The sequence below is a fragment of the Octopus bimaculoides genome, chromosome 8 (genome assembly GCF_046866305.1).
Source record: "Octopus bimaculoides isolate indiv1 chromosome 8, ASM4686630v1, whole genome shotgun sequence".
NCBI classification, from domain to species: domain Eukaryota; kingdom Metazoa; phylum Mollusca; class Cephalopoda; order Octopoda; family Octopodidae; genus Octopus; species Octopus bimaculoides.
In genome coordinates, this window is record NC_142935.1 from 57099266 (window position 1) to 57112754 (window position 13489).

At 35.1% G+C, this 13489-nt stretch overlaps 1 pseudogene; it reads left to right on the plus strand.

Annotated features, from left to right (window-relative positions):
- Positions 1–910: 910 nt before the first annotated feature.
- LOC149134416 (putative CENPB DNA-binding domain-containing protein 1) lies at positions 911–1663 on the plus strand (annotated as a pseudogene).
- The last annotated feature ends 11826 nt before the right edge of the window (positions 1664–13489 follow it).

The following is a 13489-nucleotide window of genomic DNA, read 5'->3' on the forward strand; positions in this document are numbered from 1 at the left end:
ATTTTCTCTTTTGTCAACTGTTTTCGATCAATTGTTTTTCAATTAGCAAAGTAGCTAGTTAGAAAATCTCTGTAAGAGATAAAAGTAGTAACTACACTGAGAAGTAATATTTATCGCTACATCAATATGGCTGTTCCATAAGAATCGACGTTATTACCGTTTTTAACCCCAGTTATTCATTATACAATGTGTATTTTATACACAACACTACGATAGGTAACTTGTATATAATTTTCTGTGGGATGTACTGTATAACACGTGTTTGAAAAGCTAAGAACACCAAAAAGTGCTTACACAAAACTTCCTTCTATCAGGTCTGTATTAACCTGCTTGTTTTTTTTTTAAAGATTTTCTATGTAATTAATAATTTTTAATTAAAGAAAATCATTTTTCACACACACATACACACACGCGCGCGTGCACACATATACGTACGCCCGCACGCACAAACACGTGTGTCGTTTCAATTTAAGTCGTTCTCGAGTATACATCGGTTTTCAAAAATGATATATGGAAGAATAAAGATCAAGACATTTTACTCGACTTTACGTCTGAACACCACAGATATTAGAATCGTAAAATCACAAGAAAACCGTTAAAAGCACATAAAATCATGTTACTTTACAATAAATAAGAATAAAAGCATATGAAATCATATTAAAATACGTACAGTAAACGTTAAGATTCACATCATAAAGTAGTGTACCTTAATGAATGAAATCATGAAATCAGCTGTGTTGTCCTATTTATCGGTCTTTCGGAGCTCATATTGCACTGTAGTTCCAATATCTACCGTTAGGCGTCGTTGTCACTCGTGATTCCAGTGATTGTTTTGAATTCAGATTAGCTTACATCTGTTTATCGGCTACTTTCCCATTCTCATTCATTTGTGATTTTATGTTTCGCCCTCATGGCTCCTAAGAAAATTCATAGTGAAAGTACTAAACGTCATGCTATAACGCTGGAAGATAAACTGGCCATGATAAAACGCCATGAAAAAGGTGAAAAAGTGGTAGCAATTGCATAATCTTTTGGGATGAGTCGGACAACTGTATCGACGATTGTACATAAAGACAAGATTTTAGCACATATCAAAGCTGAAGCATCAGGGATGAAGAACACTGTCATCAATAAGAAAAAGGGCAAAATCTTTGAAGAAATGGGAAGTCTTCTTTCTCATTGGATTGTTAGGTTGAATCGTGAGCGTGCTACTATTAGTCAAGAAATCATTCAAGAGAAAGCGTTGTCTTTGTTTGAGGACCCGAAGAAAAAATACCCAGATGAGAAAGATATAGAGTTCAAGGTAAGTCAAGGATGGTTCAATAGATTTAAGGAGTGAAGAAGTTATCACTTGGAGGAGGATTTCACAGATTTATTTGAAAAAGAGAAGCAGTCCCCGACGAACGAAGATTTGACAGAGCTCCACGAGCAGCCAAATAAAGAAGAAGAGGAAATCGAACCTGAGTCGCGTCACTTTACCATTAAGAAAATACAGCAAGTATTTGCATATACCGAAAAAGGTCTTTCTATGTTCGAAAATATGGACCCATATGCTCAACGCTTTTCTAAGATTATGGGGGCTTGTCACGAAGCTTTTCCTCCTTATAATGTAATCCTTGAGGAAAAGAAGACAGTTCAAGGAACTCTCAATCGGTGTTTTTGAGCGCATCGAACAACAAGAACAACCAGAGTCAGCTGTTGATGTTGGCGATCCACAGCCATCTACATCCGCGATGTAAACCACCAACTATGTATGTATTTAAATAATTTAGTTTTTTTTTTACTATTGCAAAATAATAATCACAGAATTTGTTTTCTAAGCTTAAAAAGGGTTTTTATTTTACCATGTCTTATTACAAACCGCATTCATAAATAAACCGTCCGTGACGTACGGTAAACACCGCCAAATTGTATTCGTAAATTTAGATTACTTTTTTTTTCTGTATTAAAAAATAAAAATTATTTGTTTGTAAGCTTAAAATAAGTTTTTATTAACCAAGTATTATTGAAAATGCATTCATAAATAAAGTACAGAACTGGGAATGGTTATTATCGGTTTAGCCTAGAGACAAGTAAATTCGGCCTAGTCTAGACTAACCTAGAAACAAGTTAATTCGACATAAGTTGCTTTTCGACGTAAGTCGTATCTCCTGGAACTAATTAACGACGTAGGATGAGGTATGCCTGTATATTGATCTCTGTATTTGGTTGATACTTATGTAATTGACCTCAGAAGGAAGAAAGGCAGTTGACTGGGTAAGATTTGAACACAGCTTATAAAGGAATTAAGCAATGTGTGTTAATACAAGCTGAGATAAATTTAGGGTTAAAAAGATATGGGGTGACAGTGCTAATATATCATTCGGCCCGGAATGTGAGAAGGGTTGTGACGCTAGTGTTGGCTAGAAAGCTTAAAGTCGTCTGCAATAGGACGGGGGTAGCTTGAATATGAGATTTTATTGCAATGAAAAGTAGGGCACACATGCAAACACACACACACACACACACACACACACACGCACGCACATACATATTCGCATGCGCGCGCACATACACACACATACACACACAGATAACACACAGCGTATCTATATGTGTATGCTTTTGTGCTAATAACTGTACATATATATATATATGGGCATAAACACGCACACATCTATACGGATATGTATATACACGCACACACACATACACACACATATACATACACACACACATACATAAAATAAATGAGAGAAACAGAAAATGGAATTCACGAGAATATATATACCATTTGATATCATGTGATTGACCAGACTGTCGGATGTTGTTATACATCCCTGTTCACAGTGTGCTTTGCATCATTTTTGATTTCGAATATATGTATGTATGTTATATATATATATATATATACATATATATACATATATATATATATAAGGTGTAGGAGTGGCTGTGTGGTAAGCAGCCTGCTTACCAACCACATAGTTCCAAGTTCAGTCCCACTGCGTGGCACCTTGGGCAAGTGTCTTCTACTAATAGCCTCGGGCCAACCAAAGCTAAAACTGAAAGAAGCCCGTCGGATATATATATATATATATATATATATATATATATATATATATATATATATATATATATATATATATATATATGTATATATATATATATAAACAATATATGAGTAAATGCATATATGTGTACATGTATGTATATACGTTCATCCACATGTACATATAGATACATAACTGGGTACATGACGTGGCAAAAGAACAAGGACAAAAATGGTAAACAAGGTGCAACAAACAAGCAGGCCACATAGAAACATCCCCTTCATCAGCTGCCACCATTAAAACTCCGGCGTTTCGAAGAATTAAGGCAGTACGCATCGTTAAAATGGTTCTTCCCACGAACGCAAATTAAATTGTTTTCGTGGAGGGTAGTGGCGGACGGAAAACAAGACAGGAAAACGAAACGGTGAAATAAACAAACAAAAAGGCTGTACAGCCAGACGTGAAGTGTGTATGTCTCGAACGCTGTGAAGCACGTACAGGAGGGGCAAAGAAGTACGTGCGAGCTTGGTGATTCCAAGAACGAAAAGAAATAACAGCCGCACACACGTGACCAAGGCTGTGTGAAGAGAAAGAGTAGCAGAGGGAAAAGGAGGGGAGGAAGTAGAATAAAAGTGAGCAACGAGAGGTAGAGAGAGAGAGAGAGAGAGAGAGAGAGAGAGAGAGAGAGAGAGAGAGAGAGAGAGAGAGAGATAGTAGTAGTAACGGTGAGAGGCGAAGGACGAGTAACAAGAGATAGAGAGAGAGAGAGAGAAGTAGTGACAGGTAGAGGCGAAGAACAGTAGAGGGAAAAATGAGAGGGGGAGATAGAAATAGAGAGAGTCGCGTTAGAAAAATAGTTAAAACTTACTGTATAAAGGTAACGCGTGCGTTCTGTCGTGATACAAACAATATATGAGTAATATATATATATATATATATATATATATATATATGTGTGTGTGTGTGTGTGTGTGTGTGTGTGTGTGTGTGTGTGTGTGTATTGAAAAGACGAGAAATGTAGCTTAAATTATATTTCAACCATCAATCATTTTCACAAGCTTGACTTTTGTCTGAGATTATAGGCATTTCACATGCATTTATGCAAGACAACATATGTTGCACGTGGTTATTTGACCAGCAAAAAATAGCCTCTAAATGTTCTACATATGATACACTACCGTCCTAAAATAACAGGACACATTGAATAATATAGTCCTAGATATACTATGCCTGAAAAACTCACATGAGGAGCCCCTTTGATCACAGGTCTACGCAAAGACGACTTTGGGGTTAAACAACAACAGCAGCAACAACAACAACAACAACAACAACACCACCAACAACAACAACAACACCAACAACATCATCAAATAGGAGTCTCAATGCTAGAAATAGGAACCAAATTACAGAGTATAAGACACTCAGACCTCAAAACTTGGAGAGAGAGAGAGAGAGAGAGAGAGAGAGAGAGAGAGAGAGAGAGAGAGAGAGAGAGAGAGAGAGAGAGAGAGAGAAAGAGAGAGAGCGTAGCAGATTACATGGACTCCAGAATCAATACAGTAATTTGAGGGTGAATTATATTTTTTCAACGTGTTATATAGTTGAGAAATTCGTGACAGATGGACCGCTGACAAGGAAGAGTCTGTCATCGTCTGAATTACGTCTTACTCGAAGTCTGATACAAATGATACTTATAGGGACACCTGGCTATTCTAGCACCTTAACCTCGAAATCATCAAGTCACAGTGTTTGGGGATGCATCAGAAAGGCGTAGACAGGTTCAAAAGTTAGAAGGAGCGAGTACGTAAGAAAAAAAGCGCCGTGGCACATACCAAACAACTGTTCACTTATTTCGCTTACATTACACGAAATATTTCATTAGTTATACGCAATTGTAGCCTACATTCATTAATTTCATGTGTCAGTAACAATGTCATTATGTACGAAACTTACAACTACTGATATAGGCGTCACGTGAAAAGGATGAAACTCCACAGGATCGTCCAGTGTCGAGAGGTTATGATATCAGGGTTTGATCTGGTTCTTCAGTTGTCAGCAGCTAGCAACACACCACAAGGAATTGAGCAGACAGCTCAAAAACACGAGAGGTTGGTCAAATAAAGTAATGACTCCAGAAAGTTCTTCCAAGGCTATACAATTAACATGAGAGAGAGAGAGAGAGAGAGAGAGGGAGAGAGAGAGAGAGAGAGAGAGAGAGAGAAAGGGAGAGAGAGAGAGATTCAACTTTTATCGCACAAGTGAACTAACAAGTTTAAAAAATTGTGCGATCGGAAGGAGCGGTCGCCCTCGCTTGCTCCTCAATTAGCTACACCACTAATCAGTATTCCATAATGCGATGCATAATTGAGGGAGTGTGTATGCATTTTTATTGTTTTTTTTTTTTTTTACTTATTTCTTATTTATTTTTTGAACTCATTTTCTTTTACTATTTTTACTTTGTATCTTTGTAAATTATTTTTTTTCTATATGTATACAAATAAGTTTTAATAAATAGAATGATGTAATATTTCAGTGAAATTTTAAATCTGTGTTAAACAACAATCAGGTTTGTATTTGTAGCATTTTCAATTTTAAAATTATCGCTCTGAAACTTGGTCTATGTACTTCACAGGATGCAACGGACTTCACGAATGAGGTTGTTTGCAAATGCGATGAAAAATTATACTACCATCATTATTATCATCACATCCATCATTATCAACAGTTGTAGCTGCATTATAAGGCCTCTGGCAAATCAATGCATTGACCCCTATAGAATTTTTGGTGCCACTTTAGCGTGCGGTCTACCGCAGTATCCTGTCTACGCTGTGAAATACTTTTAGCGTGCGGTCTACGTTTTCTTACTCTCTTAACCTGAGTTAATTTTAATCGTTACAATGCTTTTAAAGGATTTCTATAGACGTATGATTTTTGCAGAGGAAACAGCAGTTGCATTTTTACAAGAAAACAATCTTCTGGATACATCACAAGAAGAAGACCCTTGTCATCGATGTGGTAGCGCCATGCAAGAAAAACGAAAACGTGTCAGAAGTGGAGAACACCAGCCTATATTTCGATTCAATTTGTTTTTATCAAAATTCAATTTGCTTTTATCATCCTGTAATATAAAGTACTTATAGTGGAGATAGATCGCATGCTAAAGAGTAAAAGGGTAAGAAAAGGTAGACCGCTTGCTTAAAGTAATTTCACAGCGAAGACAGGATACTGCGGTAGACCGCACACTAAAGTAGCACCGAATTTTTTGAACGACTTATTCACCGTTCATTTCGTGTAAATTATTCTATGCACTATTCAAGCACTTGTGATTACGTTTTCTGATGAGTCTGTAGTGCACCTGAGCACTGTATAAAATAAGTTCATCATTATTGATAGTAAGCTACAGCATACCCGTCCAACCATTCAATTTCGTCGCTCATTATTTCTGGGAAAGTGATGGGGGTAGAGTCCTTAGGCACCTTCCCCATAGGCGCCTATCTGAAGCAACCGCCATTAAACTTTCCTGCTGGATTTCCAAGCGTGACTAACTTAGACTATGGATATTATTCAGCCACCTCATTCGTGATCTACCCACTAGGCCACTGCATACATAGATCAGAATTGGGATCCTGGACCTGTGAGGCTCCCGGGTAACTATCGGTGTGTCTATGCTTTAAGAAGGTACTGCATCTAACCACCAGTTCGCCATAATACTTGCCAGAAGCAATAGCCTCGGTCGCTGTCAACAAAAAACACTACTATCAGCCATCACAATCATCAACGGCGCAACCAGCAGCAGCAGCACCACCACCACCACTATCAACCTACCACCACCACCACCACCACCACCACCACTACTACTACTACTACTACTACTACTACTACTACTACTACTACTACTACTACTACTACCACCCCCACCCACCACCACATTTCCGCCCTTCACCACTTGCACTTGCCGCGTCACCAATACAGCAATCATTTTTGTCATCACCTCAGGCACCCCATAGCTACCACAATTAACAGCAATAACAACCACGCCCACCACAACCCACAGTAACTACAATAGCAACATCAACAAGGCTACTATAATCCACATCATCACAAAAAAAAACAAAATAAACCAACAATTCTTCTACTACTACTACTACTACTACTAATACTACTACTACTACTACTACTGCTGCTGCTGCTGCTGTTACTTACTGAGCTGTGATTATAGAATTAATCAGGGATTAATGCGGTTCAAACAACATTTGCTATAAGTACGAAATCTCAGAAACCAACCTTTAACCTTCTGTGCATAGACTTATCAAATTATTTTGGCTGTCAAAATGGTAATATTAGAATCTAACTCAAAGGTCTAAAAAGTGAGGAAACAGCGGGTTCGCAAGTTCTTTTAATGTTGATGTTTTTGTTGCTGCTGTTGTTCTTGTTGCTGTTTGGCCCCAAATCGACTTTGATTCAGCAAACTTATGACCAAGAACGTTCCGCATTATTTTTTGTCCACTTCGATCATACCTGGTCTCCTTGCTTCAATATTATGAGCATTTCTTATGGAGAAATTTCTTATTAGTTTGTAATTATCATGCATCATCACATCCGCTAGTTTGTGATCATACCACTTTTCTTTCTCTTTGAATTCATAAACTTGGCTAACAGTTCAGTGTACTCGTTTATCAACACATTCATGCCAGCACTTATACTCTTTTTGTGCTAGCTTACTGCATTCAATTAGGAGATGGTTAATACTTTCATCTCCATTTCCTGTATCTTCCTTTGAATCTCTACTGTGAGAATCCGTACGAGAAGCTGGAAAATACCAGTGAGCGTAGGAATCTGACTTTATTGTTCATAGTGATGTCTTTATTTCCCAATGTTGGTTTGTGTTTAATTAGTGCAGCCTTTGTTTGCAAGGTTTTTGCGAGGTATTGATCCATTTTTATTTAACAAATAAAAAGGATACCACAGAAGAAAAAGAAGAGCCATATCATTATCATCGACTTATGGACAACTTACGAAGAGGACAAAAATAACGAAAGATAAAGCAAAATCATTTGATCTCTACTTGGCAGTGTTATGAATGCCTCATGTGTGTAATAGCCATTCTATATAATCGCTGTGAAATCGTTGCCTTCGTTATCTTTATTATTATTTAGCACCAGATCAATTCTGATTAAGAAAATCTGCGATCAAAAGCGCTCTTGTAACAATCACCGGATTTGAAAAATGGTAGCTTGTAATTTTAGAGTGATTCGGCTGTTATTTCTGTACAGTTGAGTTGAATGACCACGTAGAGGTTCCCTCCACTATTGAATGAAACTTTGAATTCATTAGGTAATAAATAAAAGGGATCGCATTTCAAGTTCGGTTATGTCTTCTTATATTAAACAACTTAAAAACAATGCACAACCGTACTTAACTCAAGTATTAAGCTCTCCCTCTCTCTTTCTCTCTCTTTTCTTATATAACCCCTAATATGTATAAATAAATAAATAAATAAATAAATACCAACCACTAGAAGTTGAAGAGACATTTGGCGCCATATGGAATGCAGTTGCGGAGCAATTTCAGTATTTTTTTTAATACCCATTTATTTGTTGCAATAGTCAGAATTTACTTTGACTGAAACTCCACTCCATTCCCTCATCTACCACCCGAACCTTCCCCTTTAACATACTCATAAAAAAAAATGGGGAGGCTAGGGATTATTTTAAGCGAAGCAACGCAACAAAATTATTGACTTGCCCTCCAGCTGTCACATTTAGAAAATTTGTTCGACATAGCAATAACTTGACAGCATTTTTGCGCTTGTATTTTGTTTCAAATATTTTTTTAATACTGTTATTGGATCACCATCATCATCATCATCATTATTATTACCATCATACTTTCATTTCTTTATTTTTTAAAAAATTTTTATTTTTCCATTGTTCCACTTCGGTAATTTGATCTGGCATTATTTCGTCGTTTTGGTACCGATACAGTAGCATCATTCCTAGAACGAACACACAATATTAAGAGCAACAAGCGACCTATCGGGAGAATGGCTAATGGATGGATGTGTGTGTACGTACGAACGCATGTATGTTTGTATGCATGTTTGTATGCATGTATGTATGTATGTATGTGCATGCGTGTGTGTGTGTGTGCGCACGCGAATATTGTTCTAAGCATCAGAGCCAAAGCCACGCTGGAGCACAGTAGCGTAGTTGGGGTGGAGGCAGGGTAGTGGATTCCGCCTCGCTCAACGCTTTTATGAGGGCGCCAATTTAGGGTCTGCTGTATAAGTCTGTATCGGCTGTATTGAAATAAAGAGTTAGCGGGGGCGTTGGTAAACACAATGTGTAACTCGGTAGCAAGAGCGTGTGCCCCGGGCGGAAAGCCATCGCTGGAGTACACTGCCTATATGTATGTATGTTATCAATCAGTTTCATTTCTGTATTTCTTGTCCATGGAGAAAGAGCCGGACTCTAACATAGATTCAAGGCTCCTTCATTGGAACTTTTATCAACATCATCTAGGTATTTGTGCATATGTGTGTGTGTGTGCAGTATTTGGTGTTAGTGTATGCGCAGATTTGTATGTTTGTTTTATGGATGCGTTTTTATGTATATATTTTCATGTCTAGATGCATGCATATGTATTTATGTGCTAAATTTTTGGAAAGTTTTACATATCTTTACAGTTCCATTGATGATTTGAATCTGTAGTCTTCTAATCAGCCTTTTTCTTTCAGGTTTTGAGAACCCTAATTTTTCCAGGTTTTTGTTGAGGCAGTTCGTTACATATCCAAATGCCCCAACAATCACGGGTATGAATCTGAACTTGTAGTCTGGGTGGAGTATCTGCAAATTTCTCAGTAGCTCGACGTAGTTGATCTCTTTTTCTCTAATCTTTAGTGTGATGTATGTATGTATGTATGTATGTATGTATGTATGTATGTATGTATGTATGTATGTATGTATGTATGTACGTACGTATGTATGTATGTATGTATGTATGTATGTATGCATGCATGCATGTGTATGTATGGAAGCATATTATTCTAATTCACTGTATTTGATTCCTTACCAAGAAGTATTTAGTATTTAAATAACGTTATAGAGTTTGATGCTAAATTTTAGAAAAATCTTAGTGTTCTACTATAAAATACTAATTTTAATTTCTTTGTATTTTTTTCAGTTATTGGATCGAGGTCATGCTGGGGCACCGTCCTGAACGGTTTAGTTGAACAAATCAAGAAAATAACTGTTTAAAATGTACGAAATTTAAGTTAGTACAAACACGTTTGCGACATATTTAACTTCTAAAGGTAACTCTACTGCAGTGTATCGTGCAGGAAAAATTCTCGCTTTTGGTAAAAGATGTAAAAACACCCTTATCAGATCAATGGTACCCTCCTTCGGACTCCAAGACGCGTTTCTGGTTCGTTAGCCTTCTTCCGCAGAAGACACCGAAAATGTGCCAAACCAATATGTAAAGTGATGAGAATCATGTGCAACTGAGGGCGATTGTATCGTACATAATGAGTTTAACGAGGAATAAGTCGATGTATGCAACAAGCACAGTCAGTCAAACTTTCCTTAGAACCAGACTCAATTTTTTGCCTAGTTTACAACATCACTGCCTGGTTCTTCGTTGCGCCTTTAACTGCTCCACTCTGTTGCAAGCATTCGAACCTGATCTCCGATCTTATTTTTTTTTTACCTTTCGTCTTTAACTTTTACTTATTTCTGTCATTGGATTGTGGTCATGCTGGAACACCACATTGAAGGGTTTAGTCGAACAAATTGACCCCAGTATTTCTGTTTTTTTTTCTTTTAAATCTAATATTTATTTTATCGGTCTCTTTTGCTGAACCACTATATTACGGTGACATAAACAGATCAGCACCTGTTGTCAAGCGATGGTGGAGGGACAAACACAAACCCAAAGGTACACACACACACACACACACACACACACACACACACACACACGGCAGACTTCTACACAGTTTTCCCTCTACCAAATTGGCTCACACGGCATTTATCAGTCCGGTACTTCTACTATAGAAGAAGATACTTGCCACAAGTGCCACGCAGTGATATTGAACCTGAACCACGTGGTCGCAAAGCGAGCTTCTTAACCGCACAGCCATGACATCGCAACTAATTTTTTTATAGTATGGTCCAGTCAAATATCTGAAATATTGGTATCAATCAAATACTGTCAGCGCATTTTGTTATATTGCCTAGTTGTAAGAAAAGCTTCGGATGCTATATATATATATATATTTTAAAGACTGGTATCATAATCTTAGACAATGCAATATCTAGAGTTTTTACTTTGGGTGTTATGCATGTATGGGAATTTTGAATGTTTTTCTTTTTGCAAAGTATGTGCACATCTATGACTGTAATCATCAATTAAACACACACCCGCACACAGACATAATAAAGGAAAAAATGTATAGTAAATACACAACCATAAAGTAAAAAGCGTATGACGTATACTGAGTACACAAACGGACGGAAAACAGACACAGAGTGTCCCTAATTTTTCTTCAGTTATCAACCTGATGGTATTACTCAGTTTCGCATCATTATATATATATATATATATATATATATATAAAATATATAGTTTTAGGGAAAATAACCAATTTTCAAGAACTCATCGATGAAAATCCACTATCACATATAGAAAAAATAATAATTAAAAGCACAATAAATGAGTATAATATAAAGTAAAGTAAATATCATAAGATAAATATAATAAAAAGATTACACGTGTTTCATAACCAATTTTCATAACCAATTTGTAGAAATAAATAATCTTGTATTTTTCTATTATTCAATTGATCTTTAATTATAATTAAATAAACGTCTTTAGCTTTAAATAGTATAGCTTTAACTATTACACCGGTTAAATATGTACTAATTTTATCTTCATTATTATTTTAAACTTAAACTTCGTTCAACTTGTATTTAAAACAATGATAATTTAAAACAATGATAATTTATGTAAGATGTTTTTTGTATATAATATACATGTTATTATAATGGATGAAGGGATGATTATTGAATGGTTATTATTTTGATATTATGATATTTTTTAAATAATTTTTCTATCTTTATATAATAAGTATTTCATATTAATTCATTAGGTACTTATTGTTGGTTGAGATATATATCTAATTATGTTCTACTTACGATCTGACGAGTAGCTATATTTTTGAATAGAACTTATTTTCGATAATTTCAATTGATTTTAATCGATTTAAATTTCTTTTCTATTTGAAAATTGGTTATGAAACACGTGTAATCTTTTTATTATATTTATCTTATGATATTTACTTTACTTTATATTATACTCATTTATTGTGCTTTTAATTATTAATTTTTCTATATGTGATAGTGGATTTTCATCGATGAGTTCTTGAAACTTGGTTATTTTCCCTAAAACTATATATTTTATATATACTTTATCTATAAGGCTCAATTTAATTTTAATTTTTTATAAATTGATTTTAATTGAGTTTTTTACCTGTAATTTTGGATTTTGTCCCCAATATTATTATATATATATATATATATATATATATATATATATATATATAGTTTACTATTACGTTGTACATAGGATCAACAACAAAAAAAGGCGCATCGCTCAGTTGTTAGAGCGTCGGGCTCACAACCATGAAGTAGTGAGTTCGATATATATATATATATATATATATATATATATACATATATATATATATATATATATATATATATATATATATATATATATATATATATATATATATATATATATATATATATATATACATATATATATATATATATATATATATATATATATATATATATATATATATATATATATATATATATATATATATATATATATATATATATATATATATATACAAACGCATGCACGAAAATTGTCTCGAACAAAAACTAGATATTGTTTCAAATTCAGACGAACGAAGTGGGACTTGTCTAAATTTGATAAAATTGGGTAAAAATTCACAAAGGTTAATCAAAGAACGTTTCATTAAATTCCATATTTTAGTAATTTATTGCTCTGCCTTTTCGACATTTAGCGGAAGTTGCTACATCTAAGTGTTTAAAAGAAGCATCCGTTTTAATTAAACATCCGGTTTTTTTTGTTTTGTTTTTTTCAAATTTGTCTCGACTGTTCTTTGTCATATAAAGATCACTGCTATCATTATAAAGAAATTATATATCTGAAAGGTTCTGCACAAAATTCATGTGGAAGAACGTCCTTTGAAATGACAATTGTGTCGAAATGGGAAAGAGCCAAGACTAACATAATAACATGGAATTGTCAATGAATGCATTCTCATCGTTTTCTTTACATCTCTCTACACCTCTAGTCCTCCTCCTTCTCTTTACTTATTTATCTATCAATGCTTTCTATTTTCTCATTTCCCCACCTCTTTT